Source organism: Aythya fuligula, chromosome 3 (assembly GCF_009819795.1).
Source record: "Aythya fuligula isolate bAytFul2 chromosome 3, bAytFul2.pri, whole genome shotgun sequence".
Classification (NCBI taxonomy): Eukaryota; Metazoa; Chordata; class Aves; order Anseriformes; family Anatidae; genus Aythya; species Aythya fuligula.
In genome coordinates this window covers 87,717,732-87,736,294 of record NC_045561.1, presented here as the reverse complement: position 1 = coordinate 87,736,294, position 18,563 = coordinate 87,717,732, and the positions used below count along the sequence as shown (strand labels likewise).

Here is an 18,563-nt window from a genome sequence, read left to right as displayed (position 1 = left end):
TCCTAACATGACAGTACCTTGCAATCGACCAGCAGTCTTGCCTTCCCTTTTCCAATACAGAAGCTACACGCTAGGGCACAGCCACGGCCCAGCTATCCTCAAAGCATGTACAGTTGGAAAAAAAGTACTAAATAACACCCAGGCTGACACAGTGTTGTTCTTTCCTTCTAAATCCTCGCTGTTATAATGCAGTCACCCTTGAAGGGGACCATTTCATGTAATTCTCTCTCCTGCCTTTAAAAAAGGCCTACAACAGCTCTTGAACCGATTATCCAGGAGGCACCTACACAGCGTTTTTCACAAACAAACAGAAAAATAAAGTATAATCGTAACCTAAATTTCTGATTTCTAGATGCTTGTGTATTTTGGTTGCATTCAAGATGAGTGCTACCAGCGTGCTTCCTAAGAGGCATACACAGGCTGCTATATGACATCTTCCCATCTTTACTGTACCTTTCCAATAGTTAGTGTACCTGCTTCTGGTCTTCTCTATCTTCTAACGAGTAACTCATCTTTCCCTACCCCACCCTGCAAGAAAAAAAAAATCACCATACCAAAACCACCAAAAAAATTAACACAAGAGATGGTTAAAAAACAAAACAAAACAAAACAAAACAAACAAAACCCAAAAAATACCCCAGTGTTTAGCTCTCTGCACCCTGGGGAAACATACTACACAATGATGATTCTCCACTGGCAGTCAGAGCTTTAAATCTGTTGAGCAATGTTTAATCCCATTGACGCTGGGTTTCTACACTTCTTACTATTTCAATTTTTTCCCTTGGGATTTTTGGGTTGACAAATCGCAATCTTGAAATCCATCATAAAGGCTAGTATTTACACGAGACTACTAATCTGCCTGCCTTATAAAGAAATAAAAGGACAACACAGGAGATGAGTCCCATTTCCCAGCATTTCACACTGATTTACTATACTTACATGACTTGGTCCCAGTCCTGCTTCAGTACTTCTTCCCAAAATACACATCAAGCTGACAGCCTATAAAACAGTCACACACTGCTTGCCCAGTACTGGCACAAACTAGGTTCAATCTGTAATCCCGAGTGCTCTTAATTTTACATTAGTGCTCCACAGAGTTTCTCATGTTACTCTTCTTTAACTCCTTGGTACACATTATTTGCATCTTCTAGTTTACGTCGTATTTTAATGGCTGTTACACATCCTCCTAGCTTGCTAAAGTGGAAAGAATGACACCAACATCAATCTGACTAAAATCTAGCGTTTTAAGCATACACCTGATGAATCTATTGAGTATCTGTGTCTTTATGATTGTACCTGGTCACAGAGCACCAGCATTAAAGCTCCTTTTTTCCCCTAAGAAAATCTTACTTTCTCTAAGTGTCCGGCCGTCCTGCCTCCACCCATGCCTTTTTTTTTTTTCCCCACTTTACTAATTTTATACGTTGCTTCATTATCTGCTCATTTATATTCATGGAATAACATCTGACAGTTATCTATTTAGGGATTTCTGGTGGCAGGAGGAAGGGAAAGAGTATTTTTAATAGCAGTTCCTGCCTCTCTTCTGAGCCATTTTGTCTTTGATATCTCCCTTGATTGTGGATTCTTCAGCAGCTAGTAAGATTTTCATAAGCTGTTCCAAAGCGCTCCGCTTTTTCCTGTTCACATTTCATCTCTCACCTCGTGTGGTTCAAAAGTTTTTTACCTTTTGAATATCCTCCTTCAAGAGGAAAAGATTGTATTCATCTAACCCCATACGGACTTCTAAGCCAAGGTACCCACATCCGAGCTAGTTATCCTAGACCGATTTTAAAGATAAAGGAGAAGAATAAGCATGGCAACTGGGGACAATTCAACCCCTTCCTAAATATATATCTAGAATTAATCATAAATTGCCACATGAAAGGGCATCTCCTTCTCGGTTAAGGCAAGCCTCAAGTGGTGCAGCTCAGCCATGTTCAACTCCAGCACAGCTGTAGGAAGCTCAGCAGCACGAGCCCTTTTCACAACTATTTCCTGGCAGCTTTCATAAACAATCAGACTCTCACAGCACATTCAAAAGTTAGGGTAACAACACAAACACACCGTGGGACAGAGAAGCTGCATTTGCAGCGTTTTTCATGTTAAGTCAACAGCATGTTTATATTCAGAATGTTTCATTCCTGTTTGTATAGGAGCTTAAGTGCTCAGAAAATAAGAAAGCTACCATTTTTGATGTCCTTTGCCAATCCTCAGATACCTGTACTTATGTGACCTGCCAGATGGCTGCAATACCATTCTGAGGGTCACCTTTGCTCAAAAAGCCACAGATCTGCAGTGTCACAGTGCTGGGCCTGACATAACAAGGCCTGCAGAACACACACAGCCATTGCATGCGAGTCTGGCCTGTTCCTGGGAAATATTTGGGATGCTGCTGCTGTGTGTGTGAAGCAGCTCTAAGAGCTAGAGAAGGTTTAACGTGGTTTATCAGGCAGCACTTTGTGCCAGCCTTGCAGAGCAAGTGGAGTTACCTTGTATTTTTCTCCCTGCTGCTCCAAGCTGGGGGAGCACGAGGCTCTTGTGCTGTAAGACCAGGACCAGAGCTGGATTTGTGAGCTCACACAGGAGCTGGCATTTATGCTACCTGCATTATCCTTCCCCAAATAGGGCTGGCTGTACCTTTGTGATCCATCTTCCTTCCCTTGCATTACCCACAAGTAGTAATTACTGGCTGCAGTGTCTCGAGGGACATCACTATTTGTAAGAAAAAAAAAGAAAAAAAAAAGACTCAACCCCCTCCCATAACATATAATTTCAAGGAGATAGTAAGCGCTGTTACAAATATGCCTTATGTAGGCTTGCAGCTATTTCACTGCTGTTTAGTTTAAGCTTTTAAAAACTACTCCATATGTTTTGAAAACATTTCAGGATGTTGATGATGAGCACTTATAGCTATAGCATTAATCACCGCTATGAATCGCAGAGTCGCACCAGAGATGCAGAAAGGCTTTAAGAGTACATAGCTTGCCACAATCCACACTGAGGGACTTCATGGTTCATTCCAGCCTCTCTATATTAAATTGATGGCATGCTAATAAGAGCCTTGCTCTAAAAGAACAGTAGCATTTGTTCTTAGTGTAAACAGACTGGATATTCTGCTTTTTCATTTTTTTAAATGAATAATTTTCAAGAGTTTCAGATGAGCATCTATTCCAAGGGATAACGTCATGCAGAAGAACAGCTAGAGTGCTTGGAACTAATTGCATTAAGAAACTCTAGAACATAGGGCTGATTACTCTGCTTAGCACAGAGCTCTGCTTTCCATCTAAGCAACTGATGGAAAGAGAACTGAGCTGTCTGCACAGCCCCCTTTGCCTCCGTCTTCCCCTCTTTCTCAAGTCATATCATGTTATCTCTGGAGTTGCTGGTGTGTGCATGCCTGCACACATGGACATAAATAAAAGAAGTCAGAGTATACCAGCCTTGTATTTCAGAATTCCTTAATACAAATTAGTTTTGATCATATATATGTATGTATAAAAATACATAAAGGAACATAAATGATAAGCACGTTCCTCTACTGAATGGCAAAAACATTTATTGAGGGTAAAGAAGTGTATTCATCATCCTGCACAGGATAAAGCAGGCAGCTTCCTCAGAAATGGCAGCACACGTCAGAAACACAGCGATCAACCCAGCAAAATCAACGATGCAATATGAAAACACTAATCCTACCTTCTGTGTACTTTGAGAGTGATGAGGGCAAGAAAAAACAGTAATATAAAAATTCCTGTAAGAAGATATCTAAGCCTGTAGCTTATAGATGAGCGCACAAACTATTCCCAAGGCTTTTACTACAAAAACAAAAAAAAAAAAAAAGTAGTTAGAAAGGTGTTGACTGATTAACCTTTTATTGTGAAATTGAGCAGAAAAGTTTGAAAATGGGTAGAAAATTTTCAAGCCAATAATGGAGAACAGCATTACAGGACAATAGTATGTGGGAGTTAATAAATATATAGGCTGTGACAGCCTTGAAGCCAAAAAAAAAAAAAAAAAAACAGCTTAAGTTGTATTTAATGAATAAAGGTGAATCCGCTAAGGAAGGCAAAGAGATGAATGAAGTGGTCAAAGCAAAGTAAGAAAAGATCTGAGAGCAAGCCCTTACAGAAGGCAAGAATAAAACCAGGAGGGCAATGAAGAGCACAGGCAGGCACTGACAGACCAGCTATTGAGTGAAGTACACCCGGATGCCCAGTAGAGATGGCAAAAAGCTCTGAGCACTTCAAAACTTCTTCCCTTCGATACTCTTGCCTTGCTCGGCAGAAGCTCTGGAGCTCATTTGCTTTGCTCTGCATTATCAGAGGAGGCATGTATTAAATCAAAGGGCACACAAAGCTGGGGGGGGAATTGGGGAGGGTGTGTGCAGATATGAAAATCTTCAGGAGTAACACAAGACAAAGTTACTGAAAACGTCTCCAGTCTACTCACAAGAAAAAACAAGTGCCAGGGACAGGAAGGTTGAAATGGAGCAAAAATCTGGTTATCCATATTAAATCAAGAGAAGTATTGTGAAATAAAATAAGGTACATTTACATCCACAGCTAAAAGGATGCCTCGAGCCATCATCTGGAAAAATGCTACGCCACTGCGCGGCACGTGGCCTCCTGCTCATATCCTTTGTTCATTTATTTGTTTCATAATAACTGCTTGAAGGTTTTTGGGGAAAAAAAAACAAAACAAAAAAAACTTTATGCAGACCATTCTGTTATTGCATATCAGTACAAAAAAAAAAAAAAAAAAAAAAAAAAGGAATGATTTCATGCATCTTGGTCTGTAAATTACTGTTTAAGGGGAAAAAAAAGTTATATGCCCTATTCATCTGAAGAAGCTCCTCCCTTCCAATGCAGATTTCTTGCAGAGCGACATGATTTGTTCATCTTGTCTCACAGGATTTTTAAACAAAAAAAAGCACGTTGAGCACAAACGTATAATGCCTATTTCACATATCAGTAATGAAGAAAACTCCCTAAGAAGTGGGGCTATCAAACGCTGTCATTTTTCAGGCAAAGAGTCCAGGCGCATATCTGAACAATTTAAGGTTTCAAATGTGGCTTGAGTAGGAACAGCAGCTCAGCCCTGAAAGCCTTCCATTCACATCAGCAACTGTATTCCCTTCATAACAAGTGCATATGTAGGCAGATGGATTGTGCCTTTTCCAACAGCTGCCCTGTCATTTTCAAGATGATTTCCATAAACAGTATGTATGAGTAAGGAGCATTTTTCAGCTTTCCCACTCTCCCTCCTTCCTCACCGGCAGACAGGACTTCTGAAGAGTCAAAACCAGAAGCATTCAGGCAAGAGCCGCTCTTGGTTTTTACACAGGTTTGGGTAAGGAAATGGCTTTTTTAAGAATAAATCCATTAATTGAATAATGGGGTGGAAAGGGCTTGACTGCACCTACCCAGATCTGGAAGGCAGGGCCTGAAAGCAAGTGCCTGGCTTCCAAGTGCATAAATAGTGACCTCAACCAGCACAGGGTGCGACATCGTGAGCAGCACTGAGGGTAACACAAAACTGCCTCCTCTGCAGATGGAAAATTAAGGACCGACCACCACACCAGCGTTTTTCTCGAGTTGAATCCTAGCAGGCTTTAAGAAGCAGCTGCCAGAGGAGCGGGCTACTTGTCTGAAGCTGTTTTTCTGGAAGAAAACTCCTCACGTGCAGGCAGCGAGATGAGAGGCTGAAGGAATCGGTCCCAACATACTGTTAGGTTTCCAAAGAGGAAACGCGCTGAACTTTGAGACAGCACGTAATTCAGGAAGCAGGGTAATAGAATGGGTATTGAAGGAATTTCCTGCCAAAGCACAAATATTATCAATATGCAAATCTTCACAGGAGGTACTTAATGCTTTTGATATTAAATACTCTGCCTATGCAAGTTCTCTCCTCTTGCTCAATCCTCTTCTCCAAATATATAGGGAAGCTTTCCAGCTGAAGGGACTATGTTAAGAATCCTCTGCCTAGATAGTGTTTCGCAAGTGCATCCAACTGCCGTGAGTTTCATTACAAGGTCACTTAGGAAATTCTACAGGTTGTCAAAAAAAGCTACTTTTAGGGCTAGGAAAGGTTGCAAAACGACACACCTAAAAACTTGGTATTTGTTGGACTATACCTCATCTGCTGTCCTGTTTCGTCAACAGAAACACCCATTCCTGTCACTCACAAATATAACCTGACCGTTCTCAGTGATTCCCATTTCTCCCTTGTCATTGACACTTAAATTTCATTGAAACCTTTGTAAATCTACCCTTGGGTCCCGTTTCCTCCTCAGTCAAGTACCCCGTCAATTTTGTGCCAATACTCACAGAAGGTTCTCGCTACTACTACAACAAATGTAATCCCCATTTTTGACACCTGCCTTGGCCCCTGATCTCAGTGTGTTACTAAGATAGGAATATTTATAAGTCAAATGTTGTGTTGATATGGACTCTTCTTCCTCTCGCTACAGGTCTTTCAGGGTTTCTTAGATTTTTATGAAAAGGCTTCTGGAAACCTCTGCCTGTGTAACCTGTTCCCTCTGCTGTACTTAAAGGGAAAAAACTTCATGTGTCTGTCCTAACTTCACTTTCATGTACCATCCTACCTAACTGTGTTCTTTCAGGATATTTCTATATGTAGCTAGAAAAAGAACTAGCTAAGACAACATCTCCTCTGTCTTCCTCCATTTTTATGAAGTTAACAACTCAGAGCCACCTGGCCACAGAGAGCTATTCCCTATAAGCAGGACATAAGTCCTTCCCCGGTTTCCACTCTTCCCATTTGTCCCCTGCCCACATTATCTGGTTTCCACTTTGGTAACTGGCCTTTAGATTGTAATCCCTTGTCAGGAGAGTTTCAACATTACCACGGATGGCAAAGCGTGCAAGATTATGTCCACTGCTATCCCTAGCAGGAGTCATCAAGCACTGCTGAAGTGCAATGTAACCCAAATCCATGGCAAAAAGCAGCTTGCAAAGCACGGATGAATGAAGTTCCCTCAAACACAGAATGTTCTCGACCTTGCAGACAGACAGAGCTTTAGGCAGACACGTCAAAGTGTTTTATGGGAGTCTGGAGAGGACAAGAGCTCCTTTAAAAAAAATAAAAATCAGAAACTTCAGAGTCTTCGGTTATCTGTATCTTGTGAAATTCAAGGGACGTGTTAATGCCCCCTTGTATTTTTGTATGCACAGGCACACGTATTTGAAAAAGAAGGATGCTGAGGACAAGAAAAAACAAGTTAGCAGCAAAACTCTCTTTACCAAAGGTGTAGGTATTTAACATACATACCAGCCAGATGCCTATCTTCTCTCAGGAGCAAATACACAAGAGCTTTCGGTATCAGCCTGCATCAGTTACGTGCTACAACCTCGCTGCTCTTTTTGTGGTACGGCGGCGGTCGCTGTTAGGCCGGAGGTGGCCTAGCACCTTCCCAGCCCCACAAACTCTCCTCTCCAGCTAAAGTCCCGGGGTCACGTTTAAGTTCTGGGCTCCACCCAGACGTGAAACTAATTGGCAGGAGCGGAGTCTTCAGATCGTCTCGACTGACTCCTAGAAATGTATGAACCAGCCTTCGGCGCTTCCTCCTCTTTTGTGAGAGGGGAGAGGCGAGGAGAATGAGCGGAAAAGGGAGAAGGGGGAGAACTGCTGGGACTGCAGACAACCGAGACGCTGCAGCACATGCCAGACAAGAGCCCGATCAAACAAAACCTCCCTGACCTCCCCCTCGCTTCACAGGGTTGGCCTCTTCCAGGAAAAAAAACAAAACAAAACAAAACATTTTTTATCATTTTTTCCATGGTTGCTATAATTGGCCTTATTTCTAGTTTCCAAAAGCCCTGTAAGTGATTGCTTCCTACAGGGCTTAGGATTTCAAATGCTAAGTGAACTATTAGGGGGATGCTGCTTGCACGCACTGATCCGGTAACCTCGGAGCTCCAGCGGAGCCTAGAAAACGAGCCAAGCAACACGTACAGCCAAGCAAGCCGCATGGCAACTCACTTCCGAAAACTTACAACTCAGCTTGTCGGTAAAAATACAGCCTGAGTTATCCCCGTTTTACTTTCTATTCATTTCCTAGCTCCTCACAGCTCCTACGAAAAACGGGATGGCTTCTAGAGATTCAGAGACACCAGCAGAAAGATTAAGCCATACACAGAAAAGTTTGGCCTAAATTCATATGTCTGTGATAAACCAAATAGAATAGAAGTTTTAAACAGACAACTATGCTTTAGGTGTCAAACATTTCTTGACGTCTGTGGCAGTTGGCAGCTGCAAACATCCGACTGAAAGCCCCATCTGCTGCTTCACAGCTTCCAGTCGAGGATGTTTACAGTCGCTCACTGTCAACAGCAATACACATTCCTCAGCTGTTTACTTTATATTATGAACATGCAGAGGCCTCCGAGCAGGTTAGTTAAGACTGCTACGACTTCTGTGGCTGTGTTGCTACCCGCAGACGCGCACAGGGCTGTTTTCCTAAGTATTTACTAACAAAACAAAGACAAGGCCGACTTCCAGAGAAACGCTTTCAAGGCATATTTACTGTTCGAGCGCGACATTCAGAGCATTACGCTGCCTATTTTACATCTGGGAAGGATTGCAATAAGGGCAGATGACAAAAAAGCAACTTGCTTCCATTGTTGTGTTTGTTTTGTTCTCCACGGCACGAGAGCAGTCCTGTCACGCTTGTTACAGAAGCAGCATCACCACGCAGCCAAGCAAGCTAACTTACCAGCTGAAGGACTGAAGGGACCGGCCGACACCAAAATAGCCCCAAACTCATCCCGAGAATATTTCACCGCACCACTTGGGATGGCTTTCTGCCCCGCAGCGAAGTGGATGCGAGGGAATTGTGTGGTATTAGAAGTGAATTTATGCAGCACTTGCTTCCACATAAAATCGTGGAAAAAGAAAATTAAAAAAAAACACAAAACAACCCAGAGGGGATTGTGGGGAAGAGGGAGGAAGTCATGCAGCAAGCCCTGCAAGGGCTCCAATAAAGTTCAAACATGTTGGAGAAATGCTACAAACCATCTGAGGTAAGCAGGCGCTGCCACACCTCACGTGCTCCCCGACCGGCATCGCTTCCCGAATGAAAGCCGAAAGGGTTTGGCACAGCCATGCCCCGGTTGTACAGCTCTGCTGTTTGTTTTTCGTTCTGTCTCCAGTTTCCTTATTAAGTTAATGATGGGTAAAATTAAAGATTAATCACCCAACTATTTTTCTGAAGTCATACGAAACCGCAGCGTGCAAGCGGAGCGATGATATCGCTCTAATTAGGAGGTGTTTTGCCTTGAAACTTTCTCGCCCCCCAATGAAATTACTGCTCCATAAACCAAGCAGGTTATGAACAGACCGCAGTTGTTTGCCACGCAGAAGCCTGTGGCGTATTTACGCAGAGTGATAAGTGTGAAGGATCTCTATAAATCACTCTCAAAACTCAGGGTTGTATTTTTTTTGTGCTAAGGTTAAGAAAATTAATCTTGTAGGCAGCAGGTGAAAACAAGCCGCATTACGTCGGGGCCTTCCCCTTTATTCAGGACCAAACTTTGAGCTATTAAAGCTTCCTAGGGAACCACGTTTTCTCAATGGGTCAAGTCACTAAGGAAACAAAGCAAACTTTATCAGTGCTGCACAACTCTACATTCCAGGAATTCCTAGCACTTGGCATCCATATACCACGCCGGAGCCACGAGATCGACTCTCCCTCTACTTTGCAGAGCCACCACGGAAAGCTATGAAACTCTCAGCGAGGTGCCCGGCTTCACGGGGCTGCCAAAATGAGGAGGGCCTTCCAGCCCGCTGGGAGGTCTACCAAAGGGCGTGGGGGGAAGGAAGCGCGCTTCCTGGAATGATACTTCTGAAAAGGGGGGGGGAAAAAATTAAGAGACAAAAGAGTTCCTCTCCCGGCAAGTTCCATCAAGTCATCACAAGTCGGCTGAGAAAAATATGAAATCACCCTGCGAGACAATCTACACGGGTTGTAAAAACAAACCAAAAAAAAGTCCCTGGGTGCAAGTCACCGATCGCAGAATGGGAAGATTTGAGCTTAATTACAGCTGGTCACAAAACGGAGATCAGCCTAATTGTAGAGATTGGCCTAATATCTACAACTTAAAAGTGGGTGGGGGAGAGAGGGGAGTAGAGAGACTACAAAATCCTACTACTTTGAATTAATTAGATGAAGGACACGATGTCAGCAACAATGTGCAATGTCACTCCATGTATGGCTTCCTCCCGGCTTTTAAAAGACATCAAACAGCCTATATCTGTATGAAAGCCAAGGCAAGGTCACTCTAAGGCAAGGTCACTCTAAAACTGAGGCATTTTATCACACAGTATGGACCATTAGGCAAGAGAATGCCATCCGCTATCTTTAGAACAGCATTTTTTAATTTATACCTTTCTTGCATGTTAAGAACACACACGTATTCTTGCAGAAGTGTCCAACACTCAAATATCAATTAACAGGCTTTGATATATACTAATCCTGATCAAGTTTTCAACAAATACAAGTTAAATAACAGAAAGCAACTTTCCAATAGGCTGGCACATTTGTCAATGTCTTCATGAATTTACACTTCAATTCATAGAAGAAGAAAGGTGCAAACTGGTGGAGTTTAAGAATTAAAAAAAAAAAAAAAGAAATCCACCTGTTTTTCTCTCAACTCTCATGAAATATCCAACCAAGCAAGGTGAAACGAATTAATGGTGAAAGAGACAGAAAAAAGAAAAAAAAAAAAAAAAAAAAAAAACACAACAGAAAAAAGTGCCAACCAAAACAAGACTTTCCAAGCACTGTCAGAATTCAAAACCAGCGCCTTTATTTTCTATCACCTTCCACACAGATGAAGTGATTTTCAAACTCAGACGGGTAAATTAGTTTTTAATCATATCTGAATAACACTGAAATCCCAACAGGCAAAAATGCAAATTGAAAGCTGCGTAAAGCGTGAAAAATCTTGATTTACGAACAATTGTTTTCTTAACTTGTTTTGTAACATACACTTTCAAATTTGCCTGTCAAAACCCTCAGTTAAGATCATCATTAAATATGGGGGAAAAAAAAAAAAAAATCATTCTCCTCTTCCTGTCGCTGACAGCACAGGAAGATTAAGCACATATTACTTATATGAACTCAAGTTCACAGCTGTTATGATACAGCATGAGTATCTCCAACTGTTGCTGATGAATCTACTCCTTCCAACTGCATTTGAGCTCCCTGTGAAATGCCAAAAGAAGCAGGCTCCCCCTGCACTCAGCAATGAGGCAGCAGCAGTTGCAGACAAGCAGTCGAAATTATGCCCCAAATGAGACACAGAACATCCAAACGTTTGGAAAAGAGATGTCAAAACCGGAGTTTGGTAGACGTATGAACAAACATAGTGCATCTTCACAGATGCACTTCCTCAGCGTCTCCTCATTTTCAGCTCATCTAGGTGCATGAACACGACTGGGCATTACACATCTCGGAAAAACGCGCACCTCGGTAGAAGTATGTCAGGAGAAGGAACAAGAACTTACTTCTTGGACTCCAACTGATCCTGCTTCTGTTCCCCTGATACCCACAGATCCGGGGAGAACCACATTCTTCGGCTGCTGAAGGCTGCTCCTCAAATTTCCAGGAATCTGCATCACGCACATTAAGAGAAGTTATTGTAATTCCGCCAGTTCAGTAGTTCAGATCACAGAGTTCTCATTATTGAGACTGTCTGCAAGAAGTCAGATAGCTTTTAACAACCATTATTAAAACCATGTCCTTTTCAGGTGTAGTCATTTAAAACCTAGATTGTGTTTAAAGTGACGCATTACTCTTGAGTGCAGCTGTCTGTCAATTAGAGGAGATAAAGGTTAACTGCCTAGGTAGCGTAAGGATTCGGGAACTATACAGAAGAAGTTAAATTTCTCACCAGGGAGAGGCATAGTAACTTCTCTATTTATTATTTCAAGAAATACACAGATAATATAGCCAACACCAACCACGCCATAAATCTGAGACTGAGCATCACTTCAGAGAAGCAAAATCCCCAGACTCCTCCTAGTTAAGTTGTTAACACGGGGAAAGAATTAATTCACTTGATCATTTCTGGAGGAAAAGGGACATAGAGAATCCCTTTGCAGACAGATGGATGTACACGAGACAGAACCAGACTATCAGGAGAATAACAAAGAGAGAAAGAATCAGAAAAGAGCACAGAATACAATAAGGGGTACTAAAACAAATGAGTCTGTAGAAGGAAAAGGATACACACCTGACAGCTCTGAAATCTCAGTTACAAACATACAACGAACGTAAAGAACTGCAGTAAGTAGGGCTTGTTAACTGAAATGCGTATCATCAAAATCCTGCATTTATCGATTTGTGCCCCTTAGGCCTTTTGAAGGCACTCGAACCAGTTTTGTAGGTGGCCACATTAAATGCGCGTTCATAAATCCGCTTTGTCAATCAACCGGTTCCAGCAAGGAGTGAAGATGAAGCGGGGACATCAGCAACATTTATGTGTTGCTCCAAGATCTACGCTTCAGTGTCACCAGGGCATCGCTGTGACACCCCCAGACCTTAAGCACCGAGGTGCCAACGGGTAGCAGGGAAGGTGGAACAGGCTCACCTTCCCCTTCACCCCACCGGGCAGAAGTGAACAACTCCCAGGTTGCTCAGAGCATTAATCCACGTGCCGACAGAGAAGAGCGAGGTTACGGGGCCACGGCGGAGTAGGTGGCGCGCTGAAGCTATGCTAAGGCTGTGTCTCTGTATCAGTTTCAGTGAGGAGCACTAAGCTCGTGGTTTTCTATTTCAGAGGAATGCTACGTAGATACACAAAAAGCAGCGTGCTGGGCCACCAGGAGAATAAAGAGCACGAATTAGACAAGGAAACAGCCCCCAGCGGCAGTAACTCCTTCAGGTGAGCATTAGGGAGAAGCACTACCCAACAGCCTGCAACGTTTCCCAAGTTTAGCAAGCGCCTTTCACAAGATTTAACAGGGCAGCTGTAACGCAGCTTGTTCAGCCTCGCTGTCCCTATTCAAAGGAAAGGCCAGATGGCTGTGCAAGGGAGGTCCTGCAGAAGGCAAGGAACTCTTGCAGAAGTAGCAAGTCCTGCAGGGGACACCCTGTAGGAGCAAGGGGTCCCGTCAGAGAACCCCTCTTTTGGGGTGAATATACATTCGGGCCAACCAGAACAACCTTCAGACACAAAACTCTGCCCCAGCATCCCCCAAAACTTTTAAAACGAATATGAACAGGACAGAAGAGCAGGGAAGGCCTCTGTTCTCCTCTCCTCGCTACTGCTCTCGTACAGAGCGCACACACAGCCAGGACATAAAGACTCCCAGCATAATTAGCACAATCATAACGTTTGCCCTTCATCTCCAGCACATCAAAATGAATACATCCTCTGCCCGCCAGGCTATTTTTACTCCATGTGCTACATAGTGAGCTGCACAAGCCCCACACTGCAGAAGAGCCTGCAAGGCTTCAGCTTACACATTTTTTTTTAACCTATGAAGTTGTGCAATGCTCTGACTGCTCTCCTCCTCCTGAAGGTACCTGAACGTTACCAAAAATCTGTACTAGATGCAAGAGAACTTCTGGATAGTAAATTAAGCAACACATACACTAAAAACATGCAGAAAGGAACCTTGTCAACATCACCACGTGCTACAGTAATTTAGAAAATGATTATTCATAGCACCATGCAAGTAAAACAAAAATAACATTTAAGGAACAAAATTAGAGTTTATGCGCAGCCAAGACATTAAACCTTTGCAGATCAGGTGCAACAAACCTACTCAAAACCTACTTCATTTGTTTTCAACAGCTTCCCCTGGGTATGTACAAGCACGAGGGAACATAATGACGCTGAGCATCACCTTCAAGGCAGTGAAACACTTGTTCCCACAGCTGGTAATTAAATTCTCCAACCTATTGGACAATAAGCTGGGGTCACGCTGGCAGGGTCACAAACCTGAAATTCTGTTACCGTCACACTCCCAGACTCCTCTCAAACCTGTGCTCTCCTCAGCGTGAGAAGTCTTTTCTTCCCAGCTTTCCACAAGCAGGAGACAAACCAGACTAACATGCACGTTGAAGAAAATGCCCACCAAGTTAAGACGACAAGCAATTCAGCCACACCAAGAGACGAGAGGGCATTAGGCTGACCACTTAAGGCTGTGGACAGGGTTTACAGCACAAACATCCTAGTTAAGGGCCTGTGCAAGGAGCAAACTGCTCAGGGAAACACCCCACAAAAATCAGCACTGCCACGCAGACTAGGAAGGAAGGAAAAAGCAAGGTGACCCCCAGCTTGGAAGGAATGGGGTGGGCAGGAAGAGGGCACACAGAGAAGAAACACCACCACCAGCTTGAGGCACTGAGAGCTTGAACCCTTCCCTCTGCCCCTCTCCAAAACTTCCAGGCCAAATCACAAACAGCTACTCCAAATGTTAGCCCTACACAGCCTTCCACAGATGCAAACAAGCGGTTAAGCTGTGTCTCGCTTTTTTATCAGCAGAAATAATTGCCTACAAGTCATAGAAATAGACACGGAAAAGCGGTCAGGAGGACACCTACAAAAAGCTTTCTTAACCAGAAACTTTTCTGATGTTTGTTAGCGCAGAAAATCCCCAGTGAATAAATATAGCTTTGTTGTCAGCTAAAAATCAGAGCTATTAGAAGAGATCTTGGCAGCTCCAAGAAAAGGTCTGTCGCTTAGACTCTGAGAAAGTTTATAATCAACTTTCCACAAAAGCTTTAATTTCGCATGCGTGTCATTGAAGGAAAACACTGAGGCAAGAACAGACTTTTTTTTTTTTTTTCCCTCCAAATGTATTAATAACTAATCCCCTCCGGATTATGCAAAGCATGTCACATTAGGATGGCTTGGGCTCACCTTGACCAGCAAGTATGTTAAAATGCAACTAAACCCGCCTACACTGGCACTCGAACTCGTGCTTCTTTTACATTTCAAATGCTACAGGGGAAAGGCATCTCTTGGACTAACGCTGATCAAGGCCACACAACGGAATTGTTTTGCATGATATGAAGTGTTAGAGGCAAAAAACAGTATTAGAAAAAAGCGTAAAAACTTATTTTCTACACACCTGAAAACAAGAGGATGGGGAACTCGTCTTTGCCCATTATCTCCGCGCCACGTGCGTGGCATGGCAGGTGCTGCTGTTACCAAAGGTACATTCGTGCACTCCAAGTCCTTGGCGCGGGGGGGTCACGTGCGAGGCGCTGGATGAACGAGCAGGAGCCGAGCAGGAGCTCTTCCCGTTGCTGTTCATTTATGGCCCGCCGTTACATTCCTTTCGTGCAATGCCATAATCTCCAGTGAATGACTTCACGTTACCCTCCTCGGAGTAATCTAGGAATGCAGATAAAAAGAACATCAACCTCACCTCCAGGAGACTCTCCCTCTTAACCCTCAAGGGTTTTAGGTGCCTGATAGAGTTTTAGATAGGAGCAAAGCTTCAAACGTGCCTGCTTGGCTGCCGCGTAACCCTGTAGGTGCCCGCTGCCCTCGGAGCACACAGCCTGCTGCCAGCGGGTGCGTGCAGCAGCGCCGAAGCCCTCACAACATCTGCCAGAAACGCCCAACCCGTGCCCAAATCTCCTGCCACTCCTCAGCTGCCGAAACGCAGAAACGTGCTGCTGCAAAGCGCGGCTCCCAGCTCTGGCCTTCACCCCAGCAGTAAAACCAGGAGGTTGGGAACGGGCTGGCTGCACCAGAAAGGTTTCTGCATGACACAAACACCAGGACGAGGAGCACCAGGGTGAGACTCCCCCTCCAGGGGCTGCCTTCAGCCACAAACCAGCTCCTGGTGTTTCAGTGCCCCAGCCAAACACATCGTCATGGCAGCCCCATGCCCTGTCCCATCTGCCAAGGACTCGCGTGCTCAAGGCCTGAAGCTACCTCAGGTCCTTCACCGCCTTCTCCCGTCAGCTCCATGCAGTCAGCCGGGCTGTTTATTTTCACTCAGCTTTCCACAGATTCACCAAAACTCACCATGTGTGTCACCTGCATCTATCGGCCTGCAGTAAACAGCACTCGACAGCAAGAAGCAGGTCCCCTGCTGCTCCCGGGCCTGGCAGCTCCCCGCCACATCCATCCAGCACCAGGGCTGGGATTAGGATCGGGATTGAGATTAGGACTCCAGCCACCAGTGAAATGGCTTTGGGAACCACAGGAGGAGTGCTGTTGGGCCCCAAATTTGATGGTAAAATTAATAATGAAGAGCAAGAACTAGCAATTTGTTTTCAATCATACCAGCAAAGAGCTAGTGCCCTGTTAGGAACCGTAGAAACTGCGTTACATTTAACTATTTTTTAGTCTTTTCCTCACTTTCTATGAAGAACAAGAAGTTCAGCACAAGGGGTCTCAAAACATGAAAAACACCGCTGGTGATATTAAGGTCTGTGAGGAATCCACCCTTCAGAAAGCACACACAACAAAATTAACCTTGACTCAAGTCGATCCCACACATCATGCTCCAGTTTTTGGTGTGTCCAAGTCCCGGTTAGAACAACGTTAGGGACGTCAGGCACAAAGCAGGTGCTACGCACATTAACCCATTTACTACCTTTGACTCTGAGAGGCAAGGTGGTTTGGTTTTGCTGGTTTTGGTTGGCTTTCCTGTTTTTGTTGTTTTTTTTGGGGGGGTGTAATTTGGGGCAGGGGGCTGTTACCCTCAGCAATCGACCCTTTCAAACTTCAGCCTCCACAGCAAAGTAGCTGGAGCTGAGTGGGGGCAGGCGGCGAAAAGAAGCGCGAGCCATTGTGTTTGGCCTCGCGGTAGGCACCGAAGTAACCTTCAAGGTTACCTTGCCCTATTTGAGGCCTCAGGAAGGAGAAAAACAGCGTTTCAGTCATGGAATTTCTTGTCTAACTGCAGGCCCCACCCTTCACAACAACTACTGACAGGAAAGCATTTTGATTCAAAACTCCGCGAGCAGCATCCAGCCAGAGGCGAAGGAAAACTTTTTTGTTGTTGTTGTTGCTGTTCATTTTTGGGAGAAGAAAAGGAACTCTTGCTCAATAAGTCGCAATTATGGCGCGGGATTTATATGCCGGGCACGGCCGAGCGGCAGATCCGTCACCCCCAGCGCTGGGCGCTCTGGGGATGATTAACAGGGCGAACTCGCAAAGGTCAATTAAATGTCAACACGTTTTAAAGAGAGATCCTGCCGACGGCCGGGCGCCCGCCAAAACCCGTGTGCGGCTGGGGCAGAGAGATGACAACTCATTAATGCTTTTTGGAGGAAATGGGGGTTATTATTCGGGTTATTTGGGGCTGCCTCTCAGCTGCTGCGTTAGCCGGGGGTGCTGCTCGCCCCTCTGCCCTGGGCAGCACCAGGAGGAGCGTGGGGAGGCTGCAGGGCTCGCAGCTCGCTGTGTGAGCAGCAGGAGAGGCTTTGGGAGCTGCGATGGAGCTGCCCGGATGTAAAACGCGGCCGGGGGGGTCGCAGCGAGGCTCGGGCCGGCAGCGGGGGGGGGGGTCGGGGGCAGCTCCGCAGCCGCACGGGGCAGGGGAAGCCCGGCACGGAGAAGGAGGGGGGGGGCAGCCCGCTGCTGGGAGGCTTCGGGGGGAAATGTAAGGTTTTTGGGGACAAAAATGAAGTGGTAATGATAAAAAGGGATAGGGGGGTGAAGGGGGAGGGAAAAAAAGTGGGGGGAGAGGAAAAGAGGGGAAAAAGGGGGGAAGAGAGGGAAGGGGGAGAAAGTGGGGGGAGAAAAGGGGAAAGGGGGGAAGGGAGGGGAAAAAGGGGAAAGGAAAAAAAAAAGGGCGAATAGGGAAAAGGAAAAAAAGGGGGAAGAGGGAAAAAGGAAAAGAGGGGAAAGGGAAAAAAGGAAAGGGGGGGGAAAGAGGGGAAAAAGAAGAGGGGAAAAATGGGGAGAAAAAAGAAAAGCGGAAAGGGGATAAAGGGGGAAAGAAAAGGTGAAAAGGGGGAGGGAAAAAGGGGAAGAGAAAAAAGAATAAGGGGAAAGGGGGTAGATAAAGAGAAAAAATAGGAGAAAAAAAAGAAAAAGGGAAAAAAAAAAAGGAAAAAAGGGAAAAAGAGGAAAAAGAAGGAAAGGGGAAAAAAGGGAATGAAAAGGGGGGAAGGTAATAACGGGGGGGATGAAAGAGGGGAAAAGAAAAGAGGAAAAAAAAAAAAGCGAGAAGCGGCACCCCCGCCGAGCCGCCCCGCGGCTCCCCTCAGCCCCGCCGGCGGCCGCCCCCCGCCGCGCCCGCACCTGCAGCCCCTCGGCGCGCCCCTCGCCGCCCCTTACCGCCTCCGAGCCCAACTTTTCCCCACTCCGGGCAAAACTTGCGGCTCCCCGCAGCCGCCCCGCTCCCCGCCACCTCGCGGGGGGCCGGCTGCCGGCCGCGGAGGCGGAGCCGGGCCGGGCTTTGTCCGCCCCCCCCCTCCCCGAGCCGGGCCGGGCCGGGCCGGGCCGCGCTGCTCCTCCCCCTCCCCGCCCCTCCCTCCCCCCGCCATCTTCTTTGTTCCCCCCCCCCGCCCCGGCCGCAGGTGACCGCCCCCCCCCCTCAGCGTGCAGCCGGAGGGGATTCCGCGCCGC

The 18,563-nt window shown here is 45.5% G+C and overlaps 1 long non-coding RNA gene across 1 annotated transcript in view; it reads right to left on the bottom strand.

Annotated features, from left to right (window-relative positions):
• The window catches only part of LOC116488019, a 65,310-nt gene extending 46,979 nt beyond the window's left edge, over positions 1-18,331 (bottom strand). The window contains exons 1-3 of the long non-coding RNA XR_004253125.1: positions 18,273-18,331; positions 15,100-15,365; positions 11,524-11,628 (exon numbers count right to left, since the gene is read on the bottom strand). This is a non-coding gene — a long non-coding RNA (uncharacterized LOC116488019). The remainder of the gene's footprint in view (positions 1-11,523; positions 11,629-15,099; positions 15,366-18,272) is intronic.
• Between the last annotated feature and the right edge of the window lie 232 nt (positions 18,332-18,563).